The following is an 11906-nucleotide window of genomic DNA, read 5'->3' on the forward strand; positions in this document are numbered from 1 at the left end:
AGCCACCATGTGGGTGCTGAGAATCAAACCCAGGTCCTCTGGAAGAGGAGACAGTGCTCTTAACTGCTGAGCCATCTCTGTAGTCCTTATTATTTTTATTTTATGTGTATCAGTATATTGCTTGCATGTGTATAAATGCACCTTTGTCATGCAATGACTGCAGAGGTCAGAAGAATGTGATGTATTCCCCCAAGAACTGGAGCTATGAACTGTTTTTAACTACCATGTGTGTGCTGGGAATCCAGCCCTGGACATCTGCAAGAACAGCTAGTGTTCACCTATCCAGCTCCTGAATGGAAAAGTTTTAAGAAGAAATACATTTTGAGTCTATATTGCCAATGCACAAAATGTTGTAGGAGAAAGTCAAATTCTCTCTGGTAAGCTTGTGACATCTTGGATATCACATACTCATGTGCATTATTATTCATTTACAATATTCTGTGTCAAAGACAATAGGAACATGAAGATGAAATAACAAGTTACAGTGAGCAGAGCAAGTCAAACACAGACGTGTAGACTCTTAGTGAAACTGAAAATACTGACAATATCTCTAAAATACATTATAGGTATCAAGTCATCAATGGGAAAATCTTAGAACATTATTTTAACTCTGACAATTTTTAGATAGCATTTTATTTTCACCAAGTAATCATTACTGTGATAATGTGATTAAAAGAAAAGCCCACAAGAGTGTTTCATAAATAAGAATAAATGATACTTATAAATTTCATAATGAAACAAAGAAAATAAAACTGTGAAAAAACACCCAACTTTTAAAATTGCACACAAAGCAGAAAAACAGACTAATTAGCTCCAATGAGACACAATCAATCTGATCACTGCATTCCAAGCCCACATGATTTAAGAAATTCTTGAATCAACATCTATCAGTCCTTTCTCTGAAAGGGAGAAAAAAAAACTTTGTCTATTTGTAAAAATGTGTCATTCGTAGATTGGGACACATACAGATATCTCAGATGAGCAAACAAATGAAGTCACTACCAAAGTGTGAGTACTGTAGTGAGTCTCAAGTCTACTAGACTATTGCACCCAAGAAAGATCATATAGCCAACCAAAGGTTAAAGCATATGTGAATTGCAGTGATTAAATAAGTACATTATCAGGTTTAAAATTAATTGTAGGAGTATTTTCAATGTAAGACAAAATCAGTTTTATAGCACTTAAAAATACACATGCAGACCTTTAAATCATCTAACATAATTTACATATAAAGGTAGAATAAGGTTAAAATATTTTAAACAACTAGAAATTTTGGAACTGAAAATAAGAAAAAAGTGCCATAGGTTCATATTTAAATACTGGAGTAAAGATGATACAAATGCTTGACCAGATAGGACTTAACATATATGACAGGATACCTCAAATCTGATGGGGAGGGCTATGGGAGGTGAGGAGGGGGTCAAAATTTGATTAAGATGTATTGTATGAAATGCACAAATCCTCAATAAAAATATGACTCCAAAACAATGTAGAGAAAATGTTTTAGCTGATAAATCATGACATACATTCACTTGAGATATAACAAAAAATCATTACCCATTCCTCACCATTTCTGTTCAACCTGATACCAGATATCCTTGTCAGAGAACGATGGCAAAGATATGAAATGAGCTTTACTTATGGAAAGTAAAAAATGCACAAAAATTTTTCTAGGACCACACATTCCTGACTAGTGAAAAGGCTTATAATTAGAGGAAAGGGGCATGCTGTGACCTTTAGAAGATATATATCTAGAACTTTATTTTGTAGACTTCTGCTTGAAACAGAATTGATATTATTTTGCATTTTCCTCTGAGCAGAATTTGTTGTTATATCACTGTCAAAACAGCATGCATGTTGGGGCGAGAGAAATGGCTCAGGGATTAAGAGCATTGACAGTTCTTACAGAAGATTAAGGTTAGAATCCAGCATCCACATGATGGTTAACAACTGTTCATAACTCCAGTTCTAGGGGATTCAGCACCTTCTTCTGTCCTCCATGGAAACTGCCTGAATGGGTGCACTTACATCCATGCAGACATAACAGTCATACACATAAAATTTAAAAATATATAAATAAATATTTTTTTAAAAAATTGAAAGTTTTAGGGCTGGAGAGATGGCTCAACGGTTAAGAGCACTGATTACTCTTGCAGAGGACCTGGGTTTGATTCCCAACACCCACATGGTGGCTACGAACCATCCTTAACTCCAGTTCCAGAGGAATCCAAAGCTCTCTTCTGACCTCCACAGCATTGCACGACACGGATGCACTCATACATGCAGCAATACATTCATACACATAAAATAAAAATAATAAATAAAATATTTTTAAAAGTTTTTAAAAAGTCAAACTGAAGCCAAATTTCAATAGATCTTTGTACTAAGTTGCTAATGTAATTTCCTTTTTTAATAATTTTTAAAAATTTTAAAAGGATTTTTAACTTGGATCACATGCGAATGGATAACCTATCAAAGGGCTTGTCCCTGCAGAAAATTGATTCTTTCTCTCTCACAACAGTCTTTGATTCTTTTTAACTCTTCTTTGTTAATTCTTTGTTGAGACTTTGTGACATGTCCCCATCCTCATTTGCATGCCAAATAGTATTACTAATATGCAGGTCTTACTTAGGCAGTCATTTGATACTGCATGTGTTTAGCTACCCTGTTTTGTTTGGCGAATACTATCTAGTCTCTGGTGTCCTGATAACCTGGTTCTAATATTCTTTATGTCTCCTCTTCCTAAAGATTCCTAAGCCTTTTGTGTAAGTATTATATTCCAGATATATGCACTGGGGTCCCACACTAACTCTGTGTTTTGTCTATCTCTCTAATAGTCTCCAAGCATTGCAAAAAACTTTGATGAATGGCCAGAACTATACTTATCTGTAGGCATAAGGATAATTATTTAGAATATAGTTAGAAATTATATTTGTCTAGTTAAATGAGAATAAAATAGTAGGTTCTCCACCAGGGTCTATGACTTCTGACATCACAGGTATTTAGCTAGGTTTATAGTGCCAGGTATTTATTTGCTCTTACTGTGTGAATCTTAAGTCCAGTTAAACAGCTCTTGGTTATTCCAAAGACGAAAGAGCCACTATTGTACTAGTATGAATCAAATCTCTTGCTGGGATGAATATTGCTGTGGTTCATAAGACTTACACTTTGATTCATTTTTCTCCCTTGGCAGTTTGCATAGCATCTTCTGATACCATAAAAGCTTGTTCTAAAGAAGGTTTCCAGGACAGCCTAGCTGGATTCCTCCATGTCTGTTATCCTAAATATTTTGTGTCTTCAAAAGTAGAGTCCCGATGTTCATAATGGCACATGTCTTTAAACCAATAACTCCATTGGGTAGGCAGAGACAGGTCTGAAATACATAGCTAGTCCCAGTGCTCTTAACAACTGATCCATCCCTCCAGTCCCACACCCATCTATCATCTCGGTGCTCCATACTATCCAATAAGGTATGAGGTATTTTCTTCTCACTGTCTAGATTGATGGTATTAAATCTGTATAATATCTCTATTGAGACAATTGATTAAACCACTGCTCCACAATTAAAGAGGGCAATTATTACATCTATAGAAACGTTAGCATTTACCACAGGGAAAACAAGATGACAGACCTTCAATTGGGGCCTCCAAAAGAAAATGAATTAATGAATAAAACATAAACTGCTATGCTTGAACTGATACTGATTTCAGTTAAACCCTTCATGTAGCTTGACATGCCTCCCAAAATACCTGTTTTGAAAATTTGTGGCCAGTGTACACACAGTGTGAAGTTGTTTGTGATATGCAGGTCACAAGGTCTCCAATTCAAAAAAAGAACAAGTGGTTAAAGATTAAAGGATGGTTTTGAACAATTTTGGGATATATGTATATATATATACATATATATGTATATATATAGTGGATTTATGTGTGTATTTGTAATATATAATCTTGTGTATTTATATGTATCATATTTTTTTTGATACTTTGGAGAAAAATAGTGTGATAATATTTATTTCCAACTTAATGGATTCTGGATCAACTAAGAGACATGCTCTTGGGCAGGAGCATGAAGCTATTTACTGGAAGGACTAACTATAGGAGAGGAAAACTTCCTCTGAGCAGGCAGGACCTTCTGGTAGTGAACCAAAGTCAAGAGTTCTGAGAGAACAGCACCACTATTTTCTGCTTTTCTGCTATTACTCCTTATAGTGTGTGCAACTCCCTTGCTCCTGAGACTGTTGTTGCCACCTCTGTCCTTTGTTGACATTAGAATCACTCCTCTTGACTATGCAATGTGTGTCAAATACCGATAACTTTCCAGGAATATTTCAGTCTCCCTTGTAATACTGCTACTGCTGGGGCGTCCAGCATCATAGACTGAACAGCTGTACAGTTCTCATCCTCTCCTGGGTGCAAATAGCCATTGTTGCTAATCCAACCTGAGTTGTATAAGGCAATATAATAAATCCCTTCACTATATATGTATTAATATATATCCCTACAGAGGAATACAGCCGGTAGAATATATATATATAAAACCATAATTTATATACATATAGTTAATATATTATTCATTCACATTTAGAATGAAAAATAAGTCATTGGCGTGTCTGGTTGCTGAAGCAGTAGAACAAAATTTCCTAAGCAATTTATTGTTAATCTCCGTGTTTCTTCCAGTAATAATTTCTTGAAGTCATTGACAAAGAAAATCAGAGAAGTGAGAGAAAAAGCACAACTATCTTTCGGCCCATGAAGTAAAGACATTCATATCCTACCAGGTTCCAATTTCTCTGTAGTGCAGAATTTTCTGGACAAGAAAACAAAAACAAAAAACAAACAAACACACACACACACACACACACACACAAAACAGGTGAAAGGAATGCATTTCAAAATGTCAAAATCATGGTACAGTAAATAATGGACCTATATAATATGACAACTTCAAAATATTTTGTTTTGTAGCATTAGTTTTCCAACTGATTTTTTATTTTAAAAGTAAAATTAATAGAGCAGATCTATAATTATTAAGTTCAAACTGTATTTAATTTATATACTAAGAATATATTTCCTTTTTGTTTGAAAGATGTTCCATTGATTTCAAGTAAATGCAAAACCACATCCCAGTTAGTCAGTATTCACAGAATAGTAGCTTAGTCAGAATTGCCCTTTCAATACATAATGAAATAGAAACAAAAAGGAACAAATTAGTTTTATTTAACAAGAAGAGAATGGTAATTAAAGGTTCTAGGGGTTTAAACTGTAATGCATCTGAATCACAAAATGATTTTGACTTTCTGTTCAGAAGTAGCTTAGAAATCTGTCTATTAAAATATCATTGGGAGATTACTCTATCCGAGCTAGGGAATAATAAAAAATGTGAGGATGCAAAATTATAGCTTTGCAATTTCAGAGTAATTTAAGTCTGATATATTTCTTTTAAGTGTTTTTTTCTGCAAGTGTTTTCTTCAAGCTGAAAACTATTTTAAATTATCTTCTTCTAATACTGACCCAAGGTCTTGAAATTCTATTAACAAAATTAGTTAAATCCATTATTTCCAAATTTATCACATGTTTGAGAAACAAGCTTAAATCAGACATTCTCATGAAGATATCTGGCTTTTCTATACCTCAGAAATTAGATTACAATTAGTATAATATATGGTTTCTAATTTGAGCATGGGCTTTATCCCTTTCTGCATCTGGAAGGCACAGTTAGATAATATGTACTGAATGACACTGACTATAAAATATTTTAAAAAAAGAATATCTTCATATAAATTAGAGATGGTAAAGCTTGATTAGTTCACTTTAGGTTAATGCATCTTGAGAGTCCCTCTGTAAATCTAAGAAAAATCATACCTGTAGTTTGCATTAGAAATAAATTACCATAGAAAATGAACAACACAGAAAATAGTGTCACTGACTCTTTCTATTAAAGAAGGTGTTGCTTATAACTTGTCAATACAGATTTAAAGGATAATTTAAGCCCAAAATAAGGCCTTAATTTTCAAGTTAAATATTAAGAATAAACTTAGACCATTAATTTATTTTTAATTTTAGTTGCAAAAGCATTTTATTGAAAGATATAATTCAGAAAATTACTTAAAATAGTCACATGCACTTTATATGAGATGATTATTTTTTAATAATTTTTTATAGAGCTTCTAAATTTTCATATATTTCCCCCTCAAATCCAGACGCCCTCCCGTATCCACGCCTCCCCCTACTCCCCCAATAAAGCCTATTCTCTCTGCCATACATGCGGAGTCCTATTCATTCAGGTGTTTGTATCCAAATATCCTTCAGTGTAAATGTTTCCACTGGAGTCTACACAGCCCATCAGTGGTCATATGTCAGTCATACTTCCCTCACACAGCTGCAATCAGTCACAAATAGTTCTCAAGATAGTGCTGGCCCTCCACCTATTTCTCATCTGCCCTTTGGGCCCTTATTTAATTGTGCTGACATGGGTCCTATGCTTGATACCACCATTGCCACAGGCTCACATGACCAAGCCTCCAGTGGCCTGGTGGCTTCTGCCTCCCTGTGTTCATGAACCAGCCCTGGCTCTTACAATCTTTCCACTTCCTCTTCTGCAATGGACCCTGAGCGGTGGGTGGGTGAGATTCCATATAGGAGTCCATCCTACACTCTGCAGTCTCTTGTTCTCCAAAATTTGGCTACTTATGGCCTTCTGTGTGCATCACACCCTGATGTTCATGGAAGCGTCACTGGTAAGAGTTGAGGGGTGCATTAGCCCTCTCTCTACCTTTATTCTGTTATGTTCCATGAGCCTTAGTTGCAGAGATTTGACTGGAGATGTGTCACCTCTTACTGGGAATTTCTCAGGTGTCAGTTTTCTATGCCTGACCAGATATGAAACTCTGCCACACAATTCTGAACATGCCCAATTTCATCTCATCTGAGACGCTAGGCAGAGTTGGGCCTGGTTAGCACTTGGATGGTAGATGAGTATTTTTAAAAATAAGAGCAGTATTTTATGTTCATGTTATTACAATTTATGATAGAAAAACTTGGGCTAAATATAAAGAAAACATTAGTACCTGTAATTATTTGTCTTCTGAATAATTTCTTTACATTGTGTCTTATCACAGATGTAAACATTCTATTTCCAGTAGAAAAAGTTTTCTTTTGAACATCTTTACTTAACACTTTGGAGGCTGGAGGGATTGCCGAGTAATTAAGAGCACTTGCTACTCTTCAGAGGACTTGAGTCATCACCAACATAAGAAAATCTGTGCATTTTTCTGATCTCTGTGATTCCTTCATTCATGTTCACGTATCTAAAGGAGACAGAATTACATGGATGTAAATTGAGATTAAAATTGAAACTTAATACTTTTGAACATAAATAAGTCATCACTTTGATTTCAGATGTCATTAATTCTTAAGAGCATGTTTTCTTTCTGTTTTTTTTTAACCCCAATTCGAACACAAATTTGATTGTCAGAAAATATGTTTATGTAGACAAAGCTGAAAGATTTTATGTGTGAATTTCTGAAGTTAATTATGGTATCTAGAATGTTTTGCTGGGTACAAGTACAAATTCATTTTGATGTTGTTTCTGACCATGGAATATAACATGTAAATGATCTTCACTCTTCCATTGAATGAATGCTCTAACAATATAAAAAAAGAGTAAATTTTATTAAGTAAATTTGTTCCTTGACAATTTTAAACATGTATATAATACATTCTGATTCTCTGATTCCTCTCATTTCCCAACCATGTCAAATACACATCTGCTATATAAACCCCTTATCAACTTCCTTGTCTTTTTGTTGTTGTTGTTCTTGTTTCCCTGCATGATGTACTGATTTAGTCACAGCCATCTGTGTGATCACTGTTATGGAACTTCTCACTGGAGCCTGCTGAGATACCAGTGGTTACACAGCAAAAGATGAGCTAAGGGAAGATTAAATGATGAGAACTATTTTGCTGAGGTAAATGATTTCATTAAAATCTCGGAAATTAGCATTTGATAATTAAGCATTAGAGCCATGACTAGAGATGGTCTTCTACGTATAAAGAATTGTTTATGGGACTGGGGAGATGGCTCAGTGGTTAAGAGCACTGTCTGCACCTGCAGAAGACCCTTGTGCAGTTCCCAGTACCCACATGCCCCTTAAGGAACAACCATCTGTAACTCCAGTTCCAAGGGATCCAATGTCCTCTTCTGGCCTCTGTAGGCATTGCACAACATGGGTGCACTTATATACATGCAAGCAAAATACTCATACACATAAAATAAAAAATAATGAAATATATTTTTAGAGAGTTGTTTAATACTAGTATAATTTTTGTTTTTTGTTTGTTTTGAAACTAGGATTTCTTGATACTCATTAATATTCAGTGGTCCATAAGGCTTAGTTTATATTTGGTCAGAGAAGAAAGAAAAAGTTCTAGCTGAAGACAAAGACAGGATCACTGGTGAAATCATAGTAGAAAAACTGAAATCCAGATACATATGGAAATTAAAACAGCTAATACAAGAAAAGAATCATCCCACATAAGGTCATACTTAAAACAGTATCCATACATAGTAAAGAAAATAAAAGTTAAAGCTTCAGGAGAGAACAAAAGCCAAATATAAAGTCAAGATCATCTGATTAACAGTAATTTCTAACCTGAAGCTCTAAAATAATGGAAGGTTCTGAAACAAAATAACTGTAAACACCCATTACTAGCTCTATAATAACCACAGATTAAAACAACCACAACTCCAAAGCCAGACCTCCAGAAGAAACATTTTATGCAATGCAGAAAATAATAAACACATCCATAAGGCCATAGTGAGGGCCTAAATCACTGACAATAGACAGGGTCTGATTTCACATTACACTACAAAGCCATAGTAATTAAATATTGTACATACAGAGAGACATAAATATTAAAAAAATTTCAAGGCAGGGGCTGGAGAGATGGCTCAGCAGTTAAGAGCACTTGCTGCTCTTGCAGAGGACCTGGGTTCAGGTCCCAGCACCCACATTTCAGCTAATAGCAATCTGTAACTCCAGTTTCAGGGGATCAGTGCCCTCTTCTGACCTCCATGTGTATTGTACCACAAGGGTGCACTTACATACATGCAGGCAAAACACTCATACATATAATGAAAATAATAAAAAAAAAGTTCTAAAACATCAATGCCTGATACTGTAAATCTTGTAAAATCTCATGGTAGTGTAGCATCAGAGGGCCTACAGGGGAAGTCATTATTGTTTAGTTGACTTCTAATATTTGTTTTTAACTCATAGATAAACACACCTCTCAATTTTGGATCAGAGAATTATCTTTTTCCAGTGAAACTTAGTAAGTGTAGAGATTCATTGTTGCTCATGTTGCTGCAAATAAGTAATGGATAAGTATCACCCTGAAACATGCCATTTATACCATCCCCTCTAAGGATCAGGGCACACTAAAGAAAATGAGGAAAGAATGTAGTATCTGGACAATGGGGAGAAAAGCATAGAACTACCATCTCCTTGATAAGATAAACCTATTGCACTCAAAACCTTACAGCAAGTGTGGATCCTTATATTAGGTCTCCACAAAAATTAGCCAGTAAACATTCTGGCCTTTATGAAAGAGATTTGGGGAGATCCTATCATTCAGTAGTAGACCATTTACTACTGAAAGTTTCAGGGAAAGGGGAAACTTTGCCTTCAATTTTGTACCACTGACATCTCCACCAGGTTCCAATGGAGAGATCTAATCCAGTGGTCACACAGATGGCCTTGATTAAATTAAATCAGTCACAAAAACAAGACCCAAAGTCTTGCCTCTGGGAAAGAGCCTTGTACCAATGAAAGGCAGGTGGGGGAAATCTGATTGGGATCAGAGAGAGTTAAAATATTGATGCACTAGAGACTAATCACAATATATTGTATACGTGTATGGATTTGTCAAATAAAGTTAATTTTTAAAGTGCTGGAAATATTACAATACATAAATTGCAATTATAGCACCAAACTATAATAACACAACAACAAGGTACTGACACAAAAGAGATACCTGGAGGCCAGTTTTCTTTGACCAGTGGTTTCTTTGTACATACTGTGATGCCAGCTAATGATTTTCTACCTTCAACTCAATGATCATCCCTAACGAAGGGAAAAATTAGATACAGTACACTTAAAATAAATAAACAGCAAAAATTTTAGTTACATAAAATCTCAAGTGCGCTGTGTGATATTACCTTCCAGGCTAGTTCAGAGACTTTCCATGTACAGAATATCACATGAATTGACACAAAACATTGTTTACTATCACAACAAAAGTAGAATGATTGTACACAAATTGCTTCGAAATGGGAAGAGCCTTCTGGAATCCATACAACATGCCATCTTCCATAAGCCACTAATACTGCTTCCAGTTCTTTTTTGGTGCTCATTTAAAAAAAAAATTAGTTTTTATTTTTTTTTTTTATGTGTATGAGTATTTTGCCTGCATGTATGCAAGGGCATCGATGCCATGCAGTGCCTGCGGAGGACAGAAGAGGGGCCCCGGATCCACTGAACTAGAGATATGGATGGTTGTTAGCAACCATGTGAGTGCTGGGAAACAAACCTGGATCCTCTGCAAGAGCAGCCAGTTCTCCTATTCACTGAGTCATCTCTCCAGCCTGTGGTTGCTCATTCTTAAAGTGAACTTTAATTTTTGGATCACAAAGTATAATCAAGGAGCCAAGCTGTGTGATCAAAAAACTGCATAGTGTAAGATTTTCCAAATCTCTTATCTGGACATAAACGTCAGCAGAAAATCCAAGCAATGAATGGATAGACAACTTTATCAGTGAGGAACATGTAGGTTCAGTACAGTCATGTATTTACCTTTTTATTTGCACTGGTAAACAATAATACACTGAGTGAAAACAGCTGTGTTCACCGGACTCATAAGAAGGAAGTGAAGAATCAGACTATTCATGTACTATATCTAGCACTGTGTGTAATTAAAATCTGATTATCACATGTTCTTGTCTATTATTTGGACCTGTTTTTCTCAATGAAAAGATTGTTTTATAATTATTCATTCTGTGTCTTGTTTCTAGAAGACATCTTTTAAATGGCAAAATTAATGCACATGTGTAATTATTAATCATACCGAATATCTTCCAGAACCCTTTTATACACTATAAAATGTGGCATTAAAATATTTTTAAATGAAGACAGATATATAAATTTTGCATCTAACTGAAGTGAACACATCTGGCTAGACTACAACAATAATAAATGATCTTTTGGTTATAGGATAACAATCTAGAGACATGCAAGAATGGATAAAAAAGAAGGAAATCTATGGGGAGAGATAAATGTATACAGACATAGATTAATCTATGCTATTAAGTTATCAAAAGCCAGATGACTCTATAAAGTTTAAAAAATTAATGACATTTTATAGGATATATATCTCCATAGAATGAGTGTTCATCATGAGAATATACACTACAGCTGGTTTGTAAATGATGGCTTATAAACCATTAAGTTACATATTTTAAAACATGAGGCTGTTATGTATTAAATAAAAGAAAATATAATAACAGTAAAATTATTTCTCCAATTTTTCAAATTAGGTCTACATACTTAGAGTTATTGAAAGCAGATTAATACAGTTATTAATTATCCATAAAATAGTGACCAAAGATAATTTCCTGAACACCAAGGCAAATATCAATGGATTTAGCACTAAAAATATTGCAATACAATTCTTTTAACCCAAAATTTAATTAAATAAGAACTTAAAATATCTGAAGAAGTTTTGAATATTTCAATATTAAACAACTTACTTGTATGTTGTCAAAGTGTTAGTAAGAAAATCACAAAAACAAGTAGTAAATACTGAACACAATTATAATTAAAGCTTACCATATAAAAATCTGGATGT

This window comes from Nannospalax galili, unplaced genomic scaffold (genome assembly GCF_000622305.1).
Source record: "Nannospalax galili isolate Female #2095 unplaced genomic scaffold, S.galili_v1.0 scaffold256, whole genome shotgun sequence".
In the NCBI taxonomy this organism is placed as follows: domain Eukaryota; kingdom Metazoa; phylum Chordata; class Mammalia; order Rodentia; family Spalacidae; genus Nannospalax; species Nannospalax galili.